General features: G+C 35.7%; 1 pseudogene; it reads right to left on the bottom strand.

The window, feature by feature from the left end:
• Positions 1–13,891: 13,891 nt before the first annotated feature.
• Positions 13,892–14,452, bottom strand: LOC120222001 (annotated as a pseudogene).
• Between the last annotated feature and the right edge of the window lie 6,392 nt (positions 14,453–20,844).

Below are 20,844 nucleotides of genomic sequence, written 5' to 3'. Positions count from 1 at the left end.
GTTAAAAATGTCAGCAGTCAGTCATTTCTTATGGTCCAATATAAAAGATAATCTTGACTCAATGGCCGAGGTGCAGGGGTTTGGGATGGAGACAAGTGAGGGTTACTTTCTTTACATTACATTCTTGATTAGGACGCTTTTGTCCAATTTCATCTCCGTCTTGATTTACCTTGTAGTGTAAGCCCTGATAGTTTTGTTTGTTTTGTTTTGTTTTGTTTTGTTTTGTTTTTATATGTGAGTGCCTGACTTAATCTTTAGTCACCAGGGCATCCATTTGTAAGATGGCCATCTAGAATAAACATACTTTCAGCCACATGATGGAATAAAGAGCCAAGCAGCCCCATGTCTTCCTGTATTCTTTTGTTTTAAAATTTCAATAAATGACCATTTTGGCTACTTGATTTTTCTCTTCCTGGATTTTAAATTCCTGCTCATGTGTTTTAAATTCCCCAATAATGAGTGAGCCTAAGAAATATCAGGCCCCATCCTGGACCCCGATAAAAGTAGACCCCCAGTGCATTCACTCTCACTCTTTCTCGTCCCTGCACCCAGATCTCACAGTGTGTCCCTAGTTGTGCCTTGTGTGGTCCACAACTTGTTAAGCAAGAAAGCTTATTGTTTCAAAGTTTCTTCATGGCTCTTGCTGAAGGGCATCTTGCAATAATAGTAAGAACAACAAGGGCCAGTCCAGCCACAGCACTGGTTATCAATAGGCCAAGACAACCTATATACACATATTCTTCTATCTTTAAATATAAAGGCTTGATAAAATGTCTTGTAATGATAAAAAATTTTAACACTTAATTTCAAGTATAACCAATTGCCTTTCCCCTGTAATCAGTACCATCTACAGTATTTCAGCAATTACAGTTTCTTGGTCAGGCAAAAAATAAAGCCATGAGCTAAGGAAATATACTTTACAGAGACATATTTATTAAGAATCAAAAGCCATATATCTTTGTCCTGGTCCATTCATAGATGACCTCAGATTCTAAGCTGAGGCACATAGCCAATGCTTAATGAAAAAATACACATCTAAAATTGCAACCAAGAGATGCCTAGGTGGCTCAGTAGGTTAGGCGTCCAACTTTGGCTCAGGTCATGATCTTGTTGTCCATGAGTTCGACCCCTGTCTCGGCTCTGTGCTGACAGCTCAGAGCCTGGAGCCTGCTTCAAATTCTGTGTCTCCCTCACTCTCGACTCCTCCCTTGCCCACATGCTCTCTTTCTCTCTCTCTCTCTCTCAAAATAATAAATAAATATTAAAAATTAAAAAATAAAATTGCAACTGAAAATTTTAGTTTTGTTTTCTAAAATGAATTACTTGGGGTGCGGGGGTGGTTCAGTCAGTTAAGTGTCTGACTTCAGCTCAGGTCATTATCTCATGGTTCATGGGTTCGAGTCCCGCATCAGGCTCTGTGCTGGCAGCTAGCTCAGAGCCTGGAGCCTGCTTTGGATTCTGTGTCTCCCTCTCTCTCTGACCCTCCCCTACTCATGCTGTCTCTCTCTCTCTTTACTTTTCTAGCAAAATATCAGTATATACTGATGAGTTAATTAACTATTCCTGGAATCCATTAGATACTAAAGTGCACATTAAGTTAATAAGGTAAGTAGATAGTAATCTAAGAAGTAGTCAAAGATGGCTGAATTCTTTAGGTTCTATTTTCCAAAAAGTCCATTATAAGAACATTTCTTCAGAAGAACCTATGTTCCTTCTGAATTGACTAATCTTATCTCCAGTTCTTTTGTTCAATAATTGTGTTCTCAATTACAGTGGATTAAAATGTGAAATCAAATGTTAAGCATTTTTATTAGCACATATTTTATCAGGCCATGAGATTTAAAGATAGAAATAGAGAATTTGTTGTGAGATAAGCAGATTTGCTTTAGATTTACACAAAGCTTTTTAAAAAATGTGTATTTATTTTGAGAGAAAGAGAGCGCAAGCAGGGGAGGGGCAGGGAAACACAGAATCTGAAACAGGCTCTGGGCTCTGAGCTGTCAGCACAGAGACCGATGTGGGGCCTGAACTCACAAACTGTGAGATCATGACCTAAGATGAACTCAGACACTTAACAGACTGAGCCATCCAGGCACCCGTCTTTTTTTTTTTTTTTTAATGTTTATTTATTTTGAAAGAGAAAGAGAGTACACAAAGCTTTTTAATTAGCACTTAAGCCATATGGATGTAAATACTACCTGTTACTGAAATTAGGAATATGGTACCTATTCGTAATCAATGTGAAATCAAATTAAGTGACACTATAACACAGACATAGACATTCAGTACCTTTTGCATTACAATATGCTCACTGATGTTTTAAAGAAGAACAACAATCACTACATAAAAATTACTGAGCCAGATCATGTCAAGTTCTTTAAGGAACAGATGTGTAGTTTTTATGGTTCACTCAAGAGTAGCAAACACATTATTGTTTCTAGAGTGCACACACTAAAGCAATTATAAAGATGTCAAAATTGTGTTTTATTGCTTCATCTTTTTTTTCAATTCTTGTGGAAATTTGTCATATTTTAGTCACATAGCAGGTTTTGAATACCTCTTATTATGTTTAAGGACATTCTCATGCTGTAACGTATTTCTCACAAAGGCATAAGTAAAACTTTGCTTTCCTAGTCTCGCCTACAGCCAGAATAGTTCCCAATGGTTCCATTTTCTCAATTTTAAATTTGAAATTCTCATCCAGGAAAGAGCAATGAAGGCAGCGTGTACATGCCAGGAAAACGATGGCCGAATCACCTGGGTTTCAGGACCATCATTCAAAAAAAGAGTTTCTGGCATTCAGCACCCACATCAACAACGTCAGATGTGGTGACTCTCTGGTCCTGCCAGTTGTCGGATCTTTGCAGTAATGATCACAGGCTGGGATAAATGGTCACTAGCAATATCTATGCTTGACTTCACGACCCACTCAAAGATCCAAATAACTTCCAGTACATTTCATCTATACTTCAATTGAATAGTTTCTTTCTTTTTTCTTTTTCTTTTTCCTTTTTTCACCTAAGAATCCTTACTATATCAGAAACTGAAGACAAATGTAGTTACAGGCAACAGAACCACACGGAAATGAAAGCTCATGCTTGGTTATTTGGCCGTATTGGATTACCAGTCAGGAAGGATCCACCTGATATTGAAAAATGAGACTAGCAATCTCTACCAGGTAGTAACAAAAGAGTTATTGAAATATTCAGCCATGGTTACTGATATGATCTACCTTTACATAGTCTAGTGAGATGATGTGAGCATGAGGAATATAAGGGATGTAGGATAGGCTGTTTGCTTCTACTCTTACTGCAGCCTTATAGAAAAGTAATGACTCTCTCAATTTGGGGAATGACTAGATAAATACTTGTCTATGGGTGTGCTGAAAGAATGTATCTCTAAGTCACTGCAGAACGGAAGTAACCAAGAATCAAATTCAAAGACTGCAGAACTGTAATGTCATTTGAATCATCAGCTTCACTATGTCTTTTACTTGAAACTCAGGGAACTCTTGTTAAGTATGAGACCTTGAGAATTAAAATGGAGTCATATGGGAGGTATAAATCTTTCAGAGTATAGCAACTTTCCAAACCCTACTGAATTTCCTTTGCCAGCAATAGTTACTCTTCCTTTCTTTCATGTGTCTATTTCTATTTTGCTTAAATGTCTTACAATAATCTGTTTTAGGCAGGTGTCTTGTGGGGAATGAAGATATTTTTCAACCTCCACTCTGACCTCACTTTATTACCTCCAATTTTATAGTCAAGTCAATTCCTGTTTGTTTGGGAGTAGATCACGTTGGATACAACCTGGAATAAAATTTTCATAGAAGAATGATTTCAAGATTTTGCTAGAAAGTATTATCCAAAACGTAGAGAAGGTGTATGGAGTCAGATTCTGACGAGCTTAGGTCTTTAAAAACAGTATGAGAATTAATATGCATACACATACCAGAGATTCTGATTTCAAGGCACTTGTTAAGTGGTGGATAACTCTCTTTGCAAAAGGTCAGATAGTAAACATTCTAAACTTTATAGACTACATTATTTCTGTCATGATGGCTCAACTTTGCTATTGCATCGAGAAGAGAGCTATAGTTGATATAAATGCATAGACACAACTGTATTCCAATAAAAATATATTCACAAAAATTGGTAGTGCGTTGGGTTTGATCTATAGGCTGTACTTTGCTGACCCTTGTGTTAGCTCATACATTACTAATACTTGTAAATGTTTGTTCATGTGGTTGACTGAAACCTCTGCTACAGAGTAAACAAAAGCTAGATGAGTTTGAAATGACAAAAGAAGAAATTCAAAAGAATTTGATGAAGAAATTGATCACAGATTTTCCAAAATGAAGCTCCTGCTAAGGTCCTACTGTATACTGGATGTGTAATTGAGAAGGAGATTTCATACATGGTGAAATAGTACTTGGACATTCATTATGGTCTCTCACCCACATCTCAGATTTAAATTATTATACAGTCCTAAAGCTTCTTGAATGAATGTAAAGCTACATTTTTTTTCTTAGAAAAAAAAAAAAAACAAAACAAAACAACAACCCTATGAAGCCTTAGAAGAATAGGCTGTAAATCTTCCTCCTAGCCTTTCTCAAAGAAATCTAAGGCAAATTGTTAGAAAAATTACTCCAGGAGACTGGGAACTATTTAAAAAGATCATTCATTATTAGAAACCCTCTTTAGTTAACACAAATTTAAGGGACCAAGCATGCCACCATTAATCAGTCAACATAGAAGTTGACTAGGGTCTAGGCATTTAATTTAAGTTTTGATTGAGTCCTATTCAAGGTGCATCCACCTGGATCATGAACATTGTTTGTAGTTATTTATGCAGTTCCTGAATTATGTGCTCAGCAACTGACAGAAGCCTTACTTTTTATTCCCAATTCCTGGTTAGGAAAAGTCAAGAGACCAGGAATTGAGCTATCTCTTTCTGTCAAAGTAGTAAATCAAAACTCCTACTTCATTTCTCAGAAAATTGTAGAGATGAGTGCCACCATCAGAGATGTGAGAAATACATGCCATTTACTTTTACTTATGTTTGTGTTTGTAAAAGACAGAGACATTGAGATAATTTCAGTGAATTTTCATAAACATATTTAGCTGCACCTCCAAATATATTTGAGTGCAGGCATGTTTGAGGATGTTTAACTTGAGCAAATATATCTGCCACCTGATATATAGCGATTGATCTAAATATTTGTTTTTTTCAACATAAAATAATCAAAATACTAAAAATAATTTGCTTTTGAATGGCAAGGACTTTGAGACTTTTTGATATCTAATCACAGAAACAAAGATTCTAAAGCACTGTGCCAGTTTTGTATACAATAACTTAAATAGTTTTTACATATAGATTCTAAGGCATTGTGCAAATTTTGTCTGCAAGGACTTAATGTTTTGTTTTTGATTCTTTAATTTGATGGAATACCATGATGATGTATTACTATCATTGCATCTGGCTAATAAGTAAATGAGAATGAGAAGTAGCAGACACATTATATTTTGGTAAAATTTATGCATGATAGAATATGACAAATATTGCACACTGTTGAATTTCTTGGTGTCAAAGCAAAGCAGCTTTTTAGGATATCCTCTCCCAACAAAAGGTAATTGATTGCTTCTCATAGTCCCTATCCCTAACAAAATAAGAACAATGTTCCTGCCACTAACGACAGCATGGATGAACTTGGAAGACATTATGCTAAGTGAAATATTCCAGACAAGAAGAACAAATAGTACATGACCATCACTTGTATCAAGAATCTAATATAGTCAAACTTGCACAAGCAGAGAGAAGGGTGGTTCCCCGGGTCTGGAACAAGAAAGAATCAGGCAGGTGTTGATCAAAGAGTACACCGTTTCACTGATGCAGGATGACTAAGTCATAAAGATCTACTGTAAAGCATAGTGCATACAGTTAACATTACTATATTGTACACGTAAACATTTATTGAGGTTAGATCTTACACTGCATGTTATGAAAAAAAGGATAAGATAAAACTTCCGGAGGTGATGGATGAGCTTTGGACATTGCATATGATGACATTTTCATAGGTGTATACTGATCTTCAAGCTCATCGAGGTGTACACATTAAATATGCAAAACATTCTGTATGTCAATTACACCAAAATGAAATGAAATGAAATGAAATAAAATAAAATAAAAATTTGAAAGACTACTGCTTGATGGACTTCATTGGATATTGGAAACAATACAAATCACATTAGGATATGCTGTGATCTATTTCCTAAATGACTCAAAAGCTGGACACTTTCCAGTGGCCTGCAAAGTGGACAAAGTCAATCAAACAAACTCAAATAGTACATCATGCAAACAACTCTGGGATCTGGCCCAGTGACTCAGTAAGTTCAAGAAAACTTGACATTTCCATTGCAAATCAGGTATCTTAATTGCCTTCATGGAGCTTCTATTCTAATGACATAGATAAAAATAATAATTTTATTTCTAATGCAACATAAATTTTACCTTTTTTCTGTTTATTGTTCTCTCTTGGAGACTAGAAGGTATGTTTCATAAAGGTAGAACTTTAAGTTTTCCTTTTGTTTTGATATTTAGCTCATTTGTTCATTGCTTTATTTCCAGAGTTCAAGATGCTGCCTGGTGCATAGTAGTAACTCATAATGCAATTATCCAAATCATGGTATTATAAGTGCTTTGAAGAATACTAGAGCAGGTAAAAGGTTAAGGGGAAGGAGAGTGACATGTTCTAATACCATGGCACGATTTTAGTACTTGTTCGGGGAAGAAGTTTGTCAAAAGTTAGTCTTTTGAGTGGGTAAATTGAAAATGAGTGATGAAAAATTGGGGAGAAATTATTCTAAGCAGAAACAATATCAATTAAAAAGTTCCAGAGGTGAGTGAGCTTTGTGTATTTGAGAAAAATCAGAAAAGGCAAATTTTTTGAAATAAAGGGAGCAGGGGATTATATGCTTTGTGTTTAGAAAGGTGAGCAGAAGCTAGATCCTAAAGGCTGCTGGGGCATGGTGAGGAACTTGGATTGCTGTGATAAGAATCGCCAATAGAAAGGGAAGAGCCTGGATTTTTAAATAAGGAAGTTATATGGTCAGATTTATATTTTAAAAGACTTCTCTGACTTCTGTGTAGAAAATAGACTTCTTAGGAGTGTCTCAGTAGCAGCGGAGGACCAATTAGGATAAGGTTGTTGTAATAAAATGAAGAGTTGGTGATGGTTTAGGTTAGACTGGTGGCAGTGGTCACCGTGGGCCTGGTGGTAGTGGAAGTCACAGTGGTAACAGCGCTGAATGGTGCAGTTGTGGATGTGTCTGTGGTAGTAGTGGGCGTGGCGATTGTGGTGGTGGTGGACGAGACAGAGCAGCGGTAGTAGTGCTGTAATGGCGGTTGTCTGTACTTCCGTCTTGTGAAACAGCGTTATTTCACAGTGGGTGGCTACAAGAATTCAATTAACTGAAACATTAAAAAAATAAGAAATGTACTGAGAAAAGTGAGCATCCAGTTAGTGCTGACTGAATATATTATTTTCGTTCCATAGCCACCAACTTAACTTACTGTTCCTCTTTCTAACTCTGTGTGGTATGCCGACTCATATCAAGTAAAAATTTCTTCTTCAGGAATAGCGGGTCATACATCTTCCATTGATCATGCTTTATATTCTTTTGAGAACATCACACTTTAAATGAGTAATTCACCTTGCCGAGACATTCTAGTTCCTCATCTTCAACTCTCTGATTAATATGTGTATTTCCAAGTACATTAAAAATTCCTTATTACTTTTGAAGCATTCTCCATCCTTCAAAAAAAAAAAAGATTTATTTTTTGTAAATAAATACTTGCCTAAAAGACTTCTTCAATCATTTAGCTTTTGGCCACTCATTAATTTATGAAAATAAATAACCAGAAATATATTTAAAAATACTTCAATAGATATGTGCACAATATAGTAACGGGCATTTACAATGTGTATATTCATATAAGTAAATCTTGAAACTTTGAAATAATAAAAAGTGTGTATAATTTTATTTTTTCAAATAGTAAACAAAAAACCAAAATAGTATTGCCATTCCATACAATAGTGTTACAAAGAAACAGTGTAATAGAGATTAGTGTAATAAAGATTACACAAATGGCCACAGACATTTCATTTTTTCCTCATAGAGTTTTCCAAAATGCTTACAATATTTAAGGCACAGGGATTTTTACTCCTTGTAGTGTTTTGGCTGGCCCAAAACTGTAGCAGGGAAGATAGGAAAAGGACACTAAGCACCTTTGTAGAATTTAAAGATTCCCATAATTTTAGTGATGGGATGATAATTACATGCATAATTGTTACGTGTGTAATGTGTCTGTATTAGGATGAATCAGACTTTAGTTTGTATGTGTTGTTTTATCAAGGGCAAATGTGCTAATGTTAATTTTCTCCTCATTGAAGGAACACCATTGGATTCCTTCATTTTGACAGGTAGAACATTCTGGGATAAATAGACAAAGTAGACATATATGTCAAGTACATCTCAAGTAAATTTAAAGTCGAAGGAATTAATCAATAATGAGGTAATGGAATTTTAGATGAGTTGTCGGGCTGATATGGATTTTGTCATGTTAATATCATCATGCATAACTGGAAACATCTGCCATCTGCCTCATTCTGTATGGTAATGTGGAGCTCCATATATCTATATAATAACACAGTACGTCTTGTTACTCAGAAGATCTTATCTACAGTCAAGCAAATGCTCTAAGACAATGAATGATTGGTGAGCCTTAGTTAATCTTTGTAACATAATTTATAATCCTGTCTGGCATCATTAGACATAACATCTCTAGGAATGTAACATGGAAGGAATATAGTAATATTTCATTTTAACTTTTTGATAGATTTCCTGGTTTGATATAAAGATTTTTAAGTATCATTCTACCTTTCAAATTATGTATGTTTTCAAGCATAGTATAATCCTACTGTAATGAAATAATGTCTCTTAGAAGATGTCGATGTATGTGAAAGGCATATAACATCACTTCAAGGACATTTCTTGAGGTTATACAAACCTGAATGAAAACTACCAAACTCTTAACCCTGGGTAAATTTTATAATCTCAGACTCAGTGTTCTCAATCCAAAGAGGCATTCTAAGGTTTTATTGAGAAAGCATGTAATGTGCTTAGTTTAGGAAACATGTAGTAAATAGGTCAATACATTGTAGCTTCTATCATTGCTTAAATACCAAAAAAACCAAAGATTTATTTCATAACTGAGTGAAATTTATGTGCTTTTCTATGAAAAAATGAAAATATATATTTGTCAGTTTATCAAAATATTTAGAGAATGTTTTTACACTATTTTACAATGATTCAACAACAAAGATTTTATTACTAAAAATCAAATCACTTATAATTTCAGCCACATGAATTTGAATATAAATATGATTAATTTGACCTTCTAGAGATATGTCAAAGCAAAAAGTTGCTTCCTATTAATTTTCGGAGTAGTACTTCAATATGGAAAGGGATTAATTCAACAGCTAAATGCTTTAAATTAATTTTTAACACTATCAAAAGTCTGAGATAAAGGTAAACAAAAGAAATAGCTCATACTTAAGCCTAATAGTGGCTTATTTCAATGGCTCCTGGCTGGATCAATCAGTAGAACATGGGTCTCTTGATCACAGGGTTCTGAGTTCAAGGCCCACACTGGACATGGATATTACTTAAAAAAATAAAAAAAAGTCTATCAACACCCTAGAGGAGAAAGCAGGAAACAACCTCCTTGACCTCTACCGCAGCAACTTCTTACTTGACACATCCCCAAAAGCAAGGGAATCAAGAGCAAAAATAAACTGTTGGGATCTCATCAAGATTAAAAGCTTCTGCACAGCCAAGGAAACAACCCAGAAAATTAATAGGCAACCAACGGAATGGGAAAAGATAGTTGCAAATGACATATCAGATAAAGGGTTAATATCCAGAATCTATAAGGAACTCACCAAACTATACGCCCGAAAAACAAACAACCCAGTGAAGAAATGGGCAGAAGATATGAACAGACACTTCTCCAAAGAGGACATCCAGATGGCCAACAGACACATGAAACGATGCTCAGCATCCCTCCTCATCAGGGAAATACAAATCAAAACCACACTGAGATACCACCTCACTCCAGTCAGAGTGGCTAAAATGAGCAAATCAGAGAACTCTAGATGCTGGCGAGGATGTGGAGAAACGGGCACCCTCCTACACTGTTGGTGGGAATGTAAACTGGTACAGCCCCTCTGGAAGGCAGTGTGGAGGTTCCTCAGGAAACTAACAATAGAACTCCCTTATGACCCAGCAATAGCACTGCTAGGATTTTACCCAAGGGATACAGAAATGGTGATGCATAGGAGCACATGTACCCCAATGTTCATAGCATCACTCTCCACAATAGCTAAAACATGGAAAGAGCCTAAGTGTCCATCAACAGATGAATGGATCAAGAAGATGTGGTTTATCTATACCATGGAATACTACATGGCAATGAGAAACAATGAAATCTGGCCATGTGTAGCAACGTGGATGGACCTTGAGGGTGTTATGCTGAGCGAAATAAGTCAGGCAGAGAAGGACAAATATCATATGTGTGCACGTATAGGAGGATTAGGAGGAACTTAACAGAGGACCAACCGGGAGAAGAAGGGGGGAAATGGTGGGGGAAAGGGAGAGCGGCAAACCATGAGAGACTCTTGAATGCTGACAAAAACTGAGGACTGATGGATGTGGGGGGGAGGGAGGATGGGCATGGAGGAGGGCACTTTGGGGATGGGCACTGAGTGTTATGTAGAAACTAATTTGACAATAAACTATTTGTAAAAAAAAAAAAAAAAAAAAGTCTAACAGTGGCATATTCTAATTCTATAGAAACCCACAAAAATAAACCCTGAATCAAAGAGACATTAGTAATTAAACACATTACAGAAGTTATAAAAAAAATGTAACATAGAAAAAATAGAAACAGTATGCATGTCCTAATAAATCATTTTATAATTGAATATAATGCAATAAGTGAATTTAAATAAGACCAATATATGAGAATGATATTGTTTATGAGATTTTGCTAATTTAAAAGAGTATAAAAGCAGGATACTGACCTATACTTTTCCAATTTTTAAAAAAATGTGTGTGGATGTGTATCTTGTATATGCAAAGTGAATATATATATAAACATATACTCTATATAAAATACATTACATTTTAATTTATTTTTGTTTTTTTAAGGTTTTACTTTTTTAAAATGTTTTATTTATTTCTGTGAGAGAGAGAGATAGAGAGAGAGACAGCATGAGCAGGGGAGGGTCAGAGAAAGAAGGAGACAGTCTGAAACAGTCTCCAGGCTCTGAGCTGGCAGTCAGCACAGAGCCCGACATGAGGCTCGAACCCATGAACTGTGAGATCATGACCTGAGTTGAAGTTGGATGCTTAACCAACTGAGCCACCCAGGTACCCCATGTTTTATTTACTTTTGAGAGACAGAGTGTGAGCAGGAGTTAGGCAGAGAGAGAGACACACACAGAATCTGAAGCAGGGTCCAATCATCAAGCTATCAGCACAGAGCCCAATGTGGGGCTCGAGCCCACGAATTGTGAGATCATGACCTGAGCTGAAGTGGGATGTTTCACTGACTGAGCCACCCATGCGCTCCTACGTATGTATCTATACTTACACACAACTTATATATACTAACATTATATAGATACCTTAGAGAGTTATAAGGGAAAGGAACAAAGAGAAAATATACATTGAAATATTGACAATTATTAAATTTAATTTCTGAATCTGTAACAAAACAATTTTTATATAATGTTATATCATCAATAAATACAGTGAAAATAAGTAAGGAAAGTTCCCTGGCTAAAATGAATAAACATTATTTAGGGTGTCAGTGTCAATTGCAGTTTTATAAAATTCAAATATTTGATCTACTTTTTATTCATTCATTATTCATGTATTTATTCAGCACTAAACTCAATTTGACTACTTGTCACAGCTACAGTTTAATAGTACAAGATGAACAAGAAGAGGAAGATGCATGAGAAATACAATGTTAATCAAGTATATGAGTTAAAGTGTACAAAATGGCGGCAAGTCTATATTTAAATGCATATATTTTTCCTGGACATGCAATAGGCAAAAAGCATTCAATAGGCAAAAAGCAATAGGCAATAAACAAACAGATAGCTTTCTTGAAGGAAATTTTCAATAAACATTTCACAGAAATTGTGGGGTAGTAGAAATGGCATTTAACTAAATCATTGTGTACAGGCATAATATAATCTCAGAGCTTCTTTTATATTTAACTTGCTTACTTTTTAAATTTAATCTTTAAATTTACATAAAGTCAAGTTTTTGTTTCCATTTTTATACTTTTGGTATGTTCTCTGATCCTGTACTTTTGTAATTTTTCAGAATGTCTTATACATGTAATTATGGAATTCATAATCTTGGTAAGTTTGGCTTCTTTTACTCTAAACAATGATTCTGTGACTCATTCAAGTTGTTGCCTTTATTTATAGTCTATTACTTATTGCCGAGTATTATTGTATAGTATGAATCTGCCATATTTTGTATAATTAATTTGCTTAATGGCAATAAATTTATTACAGAACATTCGGGCTATTTCCTTTGTTTGGCAGTTATGAAAAAAACTTCTTGGGGCACCTGGGTGGCTTAGTTGGTTGAGTGTCCGACTTTGGCTCAGGTCATGATCTCAGTTCGTGGGTTCAAGCCCCATGTCAGGCTCTTTGCTCACAACGAGCTCAGAGCCTGGAGGCTGCTTTGGATTCTGTGTTTCCCTCTCTCTCTGGCCCTGTTCACACAAAAATAAATAAATGTTTAAAAAAAAAATTCTATCAATATTTGTGTACACATTTTAGTATGAACATGAATTTTCATTTCTTTAGGGAAAATGCCTAGGGAGAGATTGCTGGTTTATGATAATGTATGTTTAATTTTACAAGAAATTGTTGAATTTTGTTTTCAAAGTGCCTGTACCATTTTGCATTCTTCCTAAAATATAGGAGAGTTCTAGTTGCTCCACATATTCTTCCGATTTGGTATTGCCAGTTTATTTTGCTCATTCTAATTGGCATACAATGTTGTCTTATTGTTATTTTTTCTCACGTTTTTATTTGTATTCACCTACAAGCAAACAGCAGAATTAAGACAACATTCCACAACTCCTGATCATCTTTACTTACACAGACGAAGAGTGACCAGTTCAAGAGGCACAGACTTAGGGACTTCTGATCCACCACTTGCCCTGCCCTGCAGTGCATCTAGATGGCAGGGCCTTGACAACAAAGCTGCTCTCCCCATTGTTTTTTCCAGTAATAGCTCTTTAATGGAGCCAGAGCAGGACACTGACCCTAGTAACTAGCCCAAGCTGTATCATCACGTTGGGGACACGCCAAGCTCTAGCTTTCTTGGTGAGAGAGCTGGCCATAAAAACACTACCCAGAAGTGCTATCTTGCACAATTCAGGACTGCAGCTCACAATGGCAGAGGGAACAGATCTCTTTTTGTAAATCTCCCTTAGAGATTCTTTGATACTTTGCTCTATTACTGTAGGCCTAGTCTTCTTACCTGAACGTTACCTGGGTTGCTAGTACAAAAATATCCCCCCCACAATGAAATTCAAATTTGATCAAAACATAAACCAGGGTGTGACCCTCTAAATTATGAAGGACCAACAGATGGAAAAGCTACCTTAAACCACTACCAGATTGCTCTGGTCTCCCCTGTGAGAATGAGAAAGGAGAAGCAGAGAACTCTACATGGATCTCTAAACTTGAGAACACTGCTGCAGACCTCTGGGATGCTTCCTGTCTTCTAGCATTCCCTTACTTCCCAGACAGCTGCTCACAGAATTGAGCATGCTCTCATCCCATTCAGCCTGCTAACACATGCGGGCCAATGGGGGCCTAAGCTCGTTTTTGCAGAAAGAAGACACTTTGAATTTGCCACGGTGGTCCCCTGATGGGTTGCTGAGAGTGGGCTCATCTCAAGTCAGTGGCCCATTCTATAAGAAAACCAGTCAGACCTAGTGGCAAAGGTCTGTGTCTTCGGGAGGCCCAGAGCCGATTTGATCAAGATTGTGCCACCATTGATGTAATTACCCTTCAGGCTGACCACCAGAAAATGGTGCCATTCCCTTTTGGGGGTCCTTCTTGCTGGGAGCATCTGGATCTGTCACAACTAAGGTGTACAGTTTACGTGGATCAAGGCCATCCCATGCAATACTGGTGGACTGGTTCTTAACCTGGGTGGGTGTCAGCACTTTGCCCAGCCTCACCCACCTGTGACCTGAAGATTTTGACCTGCAGCGAATGCTGTGTCCGCTCTTCCACTTTCTGCAGGTCAAAGGCTAACAGCCAGGGCCACTTGCTGAGGTCCATTGGCATCACTGGGCCCAGTTGGAAGGACAGCTGGGAAAGGTTTTGGGGCCCAGGTCTGAGGCATGACTCCCACCGGTCCGCAAACTGACCGTGGCCCAGGACCACTAGTGGTGTCTTCTTGTGGATTTCGTTTGAATTTTTTAATGGTAATGATAGTTCCTTGTTCTCATTTCCCAGCTATCAATCTTCTTTGGTGAAGTATATGCTCAAGGAAATTGCTCATTTTAAAAATTGGATTGTATGTTTTCCTTATTTTTTATTTTGACAGGCCTTCACATATTCTGTATCTGTGTCCTTTGCTGGATACACAGTTTTCTCTGAATATGTAGCTTATTCATTCATTCTCTTGACAGAGCACTCTTGACAGTGCATTCTTTCACAGGCAAAAATTTTAGATTTGGACTAAAATTTGTCAGATTTTTTTTTTTCTGTATTTTAAAAAGATGCTTTTGATACCATGTCCCAGAACTCTTTACCTATGCCAACATTATGGATCTGTGTGTGTGTTTTCTTATAAATTTTTATTTTACATTTTATATTTAAATCTATAGTCAATTTTAAGTGGATTTTTATAAAGTGTGCAGCTTAAGTCAAGGCATTTTTAATTGCATATTGATGTTCAATGGTCCCAACACCATTTGTTGAAGAAAATTCATACTTTTTCTATTGAATTACGTCTGTACCTTTGTCAAAAATTAATTGTCCATGATTGTATAGACCTATTTCTAAACTCTGTTTCATTAATGTGTTTGGGAATATTCTTGTCTACTTTTACAATAAATTCTGCCAGAACTTTGATTAAAATTTTCTTAAATCTATATGAATTTGTGGAGAAGTTATATCTTAATAATATTGGGCTTTCCGGGACACCTGGGTGGCTCAGTCAGTTAATCGTCAGACTTCAGCCTGTTCTCATGGTTCATGGGTTTGACGCCTGTGTCAGGCTCTGTGCTGACAGCTCAGAGCCTGGGAGCCTGCTTCGGATTCTGTGTCTCCCTCTGTGCATTGTAATTCAACCTCTGTATATATATTTCAAATCAAATTGTAAAAAAAAGTACGGACAATACAGATATCATAGTAATGTTTACAAACACAGAGATTAGGAACAGTCTAGATTTCAGGATTGCATTGTATTCATACAATACATTATTATAAAACATTGAGCAAGGAGTTGTATGAAACATCAGTGACCTCATGGACACATGTTTAAGCAAAGCAGTTTGTAGAAATTTATTCACAGGATGAAACCATATCAAATATATAGAACATGAGATAGTGATACTGTGTTATTTAAGGACACATTTACTCACAATAAAATTATGATACCTGTAAATCAATGGTAAATTCAACATGATCATTTCTGTCTATCAGAGAGAAGGTGGATGCATCACAAGAGTATAGTACAAAGCAAATAGTGGTTTATAACTTGTATAATGTATTATTTTTTAAGGTAGGTAATAAGTAAATAGCTGTTCCTCACTTTTATATTGGATATTATGTTTGAAAAATAATTCTTAACATACTATAAATGGTGTGTTCATAGTTCTGGATTCCTTTAAAGTTTCTGTTTAAAACTAAACTGAAGCTATTCAGCTTGACAGATGTCATCCATGACTTTTGCTGATATTTTCTACTTCTATTCCTTCAGCTTTGTCATTGCTTCATCAATAAATAAGAGCCAATGGAAAAAGACTCTCATCAATGAAAAAGAACAGAGAACAGACATTTCTCCAACAAGAAAATCCCACAGGCCACTATTTAGCTTTTACAGATTGGCTATATTTCAGGACAGATAACAGTAGTATTTATCAATTGTGGCTAAAAGGTTGGTCAAAGTAGTTCTCTTGCACAAGAAAGAAGAAATGGTTTAAGAATTGATCAATGTATCACATAAAAGACCATCAGTGACCGACTGTGTAACTGTCAGCTGTCAGCGATTAGCAAATTTGTTGGGAAAAGGCTACTTTGATAAGAGGAAGAAAACAATAACATCTGAACCCTCCGAAGGAGAGAGTTATGAGCACTTATGAGGAAACAGCGATGTATCAATGATCTTGAGGAAGGACACTGTGGACTGCATAGTAACTTCTTTTTCAAAAGCTGGACTGTTTGTTCTCAGTGTACTGAGTTCAGCCTATTGCATGACTTTGAGCAGAGTGAATAAGTGTTCTCTGATATGATATTCATAGAATCTGAATAACAGAATCTGATCTTTAAGAAAGATTCAAAATATTTATAGTAAAAATTGTTAAACATATACTCAATATTCCATTGGAACTCAGAAAATTTAAGAAGACCTCATACTGGTGGTATTTGACTTTAAGAGTGAGCATGAATTTTCTAAATGGTGGAAGAGAGGAGCAAACAATGACCTAGACAGAAAACATGAGACACGTACATCAATGTGGGAAAACGAGATGTAGAAATGTACGTCTATGTGGCACAAAAGTTATAGAAGTGGTTAGTAGTTTTTCTGGAAGATGAGAAAGACTTTGATGCTGTACAAAGAAATCCTCTGTGTTCAGTGGACAAGAAAAGAGAGAGTGAAATGTATTAGCAAAGGAAATACATGACTGAATAGAGACTTCAAATCAACTTCGAAAGTAGGATTCAGGAGATTAGTCACTAGACACAGGGAGAAAACATAAAATTTGATACTGTGATTAGGAAAAAAAAAGGGCAAAATATTTAGATTTACTTTTAACTTAACTTTTAGAAGTTGTAATAATGGCCCAGAGTAAACAGGATGAATCCTGAATGAAGGCAGAAACCCCAGGCTACAAAATAAGGTGTTGCCCTTGGAATATGTGAGATAATAGCCAATTATATCTCCCTTCCTTTTTATTTAAGAAAAAAGTTGAATAAAGAAAATGTTCACTTTTCCTGTGTGATCAAATGATAATATGTACTATAAGAGGATCTCCAGCTCACAGAGTAATGGTTGGACTTCTGTCATTGGGCACAAATTGAGAAATTCCCCTGCTGATTTGCAGCAGTTAATTTGTTGTGGTGTTTCTGAAATTTTCTCACAGAGCAAAATAGTTCTCACTTATTATCCATAAATTGTTTTAATTTTGTTGTATTTGACAGGGATCACTTAATTGAGAATGGCAAGCAAGCTATTTTCTCTACCTTAAAACACATCTCCATCTGTCATATTGTCTAATACACCGCCACTACAATCACAAACTTCAATCAGTATTTTACGATCACCAGTTAAACTGTAAATATTCCTAGATGGTATAAAAACCTAAACTACTTTAGTTTTAACAGGAATAAGATTACCATATATTTTTGAACAATGATACTGACGTTAGAAGAAACACTTGGAGAGCCAAGCATAAACTAAGCAAGATGTTAAGGACACACTGCCTGTTTGAAATTTTACTAGACTCTGACTCTGATCCTCCTAACTATTGTCTTCAATATGGTCTTTGCATATATATATTTTGGCTTATTTAATGACACCCTCTCTATATCAGAGTGAAGGGAAACTATGTTATATTACAATTATGTTATACTACAATTGCCTGAGTAAATAATCCCACCTGCGATCACTTAACAAACTAGATGAGAGGTATTAGATCTGTGGATATCTCTGATGTTGTCCAGCTGCTTCTAAATAAATGCATGTACCAAAATAAAAGTTACAATAGCCATATCAGTTTGTAGAGACTACATTCATACAGATAGATCACTCACAAAAAGAAAGATGGATATTGATAGTCATATAAGATTTATCTATCATCTACATCTACATCAACATATTTATAGCAGCAGATAGTGCCAAAATAGTATTTTACTCTACCACTTTTATCTGTTGTTCTTTATGCTTATGTAATTTTTGTTTATTTATTTTTTTTGAGAGAAAGAGAGAGAGAATGAGCATGGGAGAGGCAGAGAGAGTGAGAGGGAGAGAGAGATTTCCAAGCAGGATGCTTGCTGTGGATATGGATCCCTGCCCGGGGCTCAATCTCAGAAACCATGAGATCATGACCCGAGCAGAAATCAAGAGTCTGATGAGTAACCGACTGAACAAACCACCCAGGTAGCTGTTGTGCTTATATTTTCAGTTAATGATACCATAGCATGGAGGGACTGAGTAATTTTCCCTAGTTTAAAAGTCTCTAGAATGATGGGCAGAATGAGAATCTACATCAAGGCATTTTGACTCCAGAGGTAAAATGTCAATATTTGGAGTATATAAAGAGGAAATTTTTTTGGGGACTCAAATAACCTTTAGTTTACTACAAGAACATTTTAAGTCATCTTGTATAGTGAAAGAAATCCTTTCAACCATTTATGAGCATTTGTATGTAGAAAAATAATAAAAAGGTAAATAATAAGTGATCATGAAATTAGAATGAGGGGAAGTGGTTTTCTTAGAGAGGACTCACACACAGTAACATGTTGTAAAGAAAAAAAAAGTCAATTCAAAACTCTCTTTTCTGTTGTCCTTGTTTGTTTTTTTTCTTTTTGTCCCCACCCCCCAATTTTTAAAACTGTGGCACAGAAATAAGGCAGGAGCTGAATAAAAAAGCATGTTGATAGGCTTTCCTCAAGCTCAGCAAGTACATTTGGAATAGAAAACACATAAGTAAAAATGAAATTTTTATACCTTTGCTATGCCTAAGGCATTTTTATAGTACATCTTTTTATTTTTACAATTTTATTCATTTTGGTTTTTATGAAACTATATTATTCCAACATTTCCTTTAGCTTTCTATGCTCTTGTTCAATCAATCATGACTTTTTGTTGATATCTTTAGAATCAAACTCCTTCCCTTCATACTCACTTGTTTTCAACCACTTTGCATAAGCCTCTTAACTTACCTTGATCATCGTAATAGCCTGTTAGCTAGCTTTATTAGAAATTAATGGCTTCCTACTCTTAATCCATGATGTCTCTACCCTTGCACTACTGACGTTTTAGATGACATGATTTCTTGTTGTGCTTGCAGGTGTCTGTGCCATACAGTGAAGGGTCTTCATTAGAGTCTGTGGCTTCTACTCATGAGATGCCAGCAGCACTGTCTCCATTGAGAAATAACATTCTAATTCAATATCCACATTGCAACTGGGAATATCTTTAAGAATGCAGAATTGATTATATCTCTCCCTAAAAGTTTTCTACATTTTCCAATCAAATTTCCAAATCAGTGACCCTGAAATAAAAAGCTTTTCATGACTTTGTGTATCTCTTCACCCATCTCTCTCTTTATGGTGTATCCTACCCTCCATTTGCATCTTGCTGCACAGCAGAAAATCTGCCTATATCTCTCCAGTAGTCCTTTTCACTTCTGCCCTCACGACCTTTTATCTTCCTCCTCCCTCTACAGAAACTTGTTTACCTACAACCCTTTTTTAAAAGGGTTTTATTTAAATTCCAGTCAGTTAATATATAGCGTAATATTAGTTTCAGGTGTACAATATAGTGATTCAATACTTCTATACATCACCCGGTGCTCATCACAAGTGCACTTCTTCATTCCCATTACCTATTTAGCCCATTTTCCCACATTCCTCCCCCTTGGTAACCATCAGTTTGTTCTCTGTAGTTAAGTGTTCATTTCTTGGTTTGCCTTTCTCTCTCTCATTTTTCCCCCCTGTGCTCATTTGTTCTGTTTCTTAAATTCCACATATGAGTGAAATCATATACTGTTCACTTTTCTCTAACTTACTGATTTCGCTTAGCATAATACTCTCTAGCTCCATCAATGTCATTGAGATAAATCCTACTAAACCTCAGAAACTATTGATTTGGGCATAACTTTTTCTTGATCGAATTCCTGTGTATCTCAGATCAATTAGGTACTTCCTGGTTGTTTTTGAACAATTTGTGCTGTGATTAGAATGTATATGTATATTATATGTATATTAGAATGTATATATTTGTGTATATGCATATACACATATATATGCATACATATATACATATAATATACATATACATACATATACATACATATACATATATGTATATAATATACATATACATACATACATATAATGTACATATAATATACATATACATACATATATATACATATATTTATATACATATATGTGTGTATATATATATATATAAACTCTGTTCCTCTTTCAAAGGGACTTATGAAGCTTTCACAGGACTGAGAAAGTCCAAATATATTGAAATAATGTCAGTCAGATATGATATATTTTGGAACCATCCAGATTTGTAACAGAATAAAGCATAGTTAAGCAACAGCAAAATTATTTATTTTACTTATTAAAATATACATTAGGGTTTTATTCTCTCTTATAAATTATCTTCTAAGAGTCTTTTATAGATATTGCTCACTTTAAAAATCAAAGTAAACTGGGTCACCTCAGTGGCTCAGTCAGTTGAGTGTCTAACTCATGGTTTTCGGCTCAGG

This window comes from Hyaena hyaena, unplaced genomic scaffold (genome assembly GCF_003009895.1).
Source record: "Hyaena hyaena isolate Hyena2069 unplaced genomic scaffold, ASM300989v1 scaffold_829, whole genome shotgun sequence".
In the NCBI taxonomy this organism is placed as follows: Eukaryota; Metazoa; Chordata; class Mammalia; order Carnivora; family Hyaenidae; genus Hyaena; species Hyaena hyaena.
Note: the sequence above shows the minus strand (reverse complement) of the source record. Positions and strands in the feature narration are given on the sequence as shown.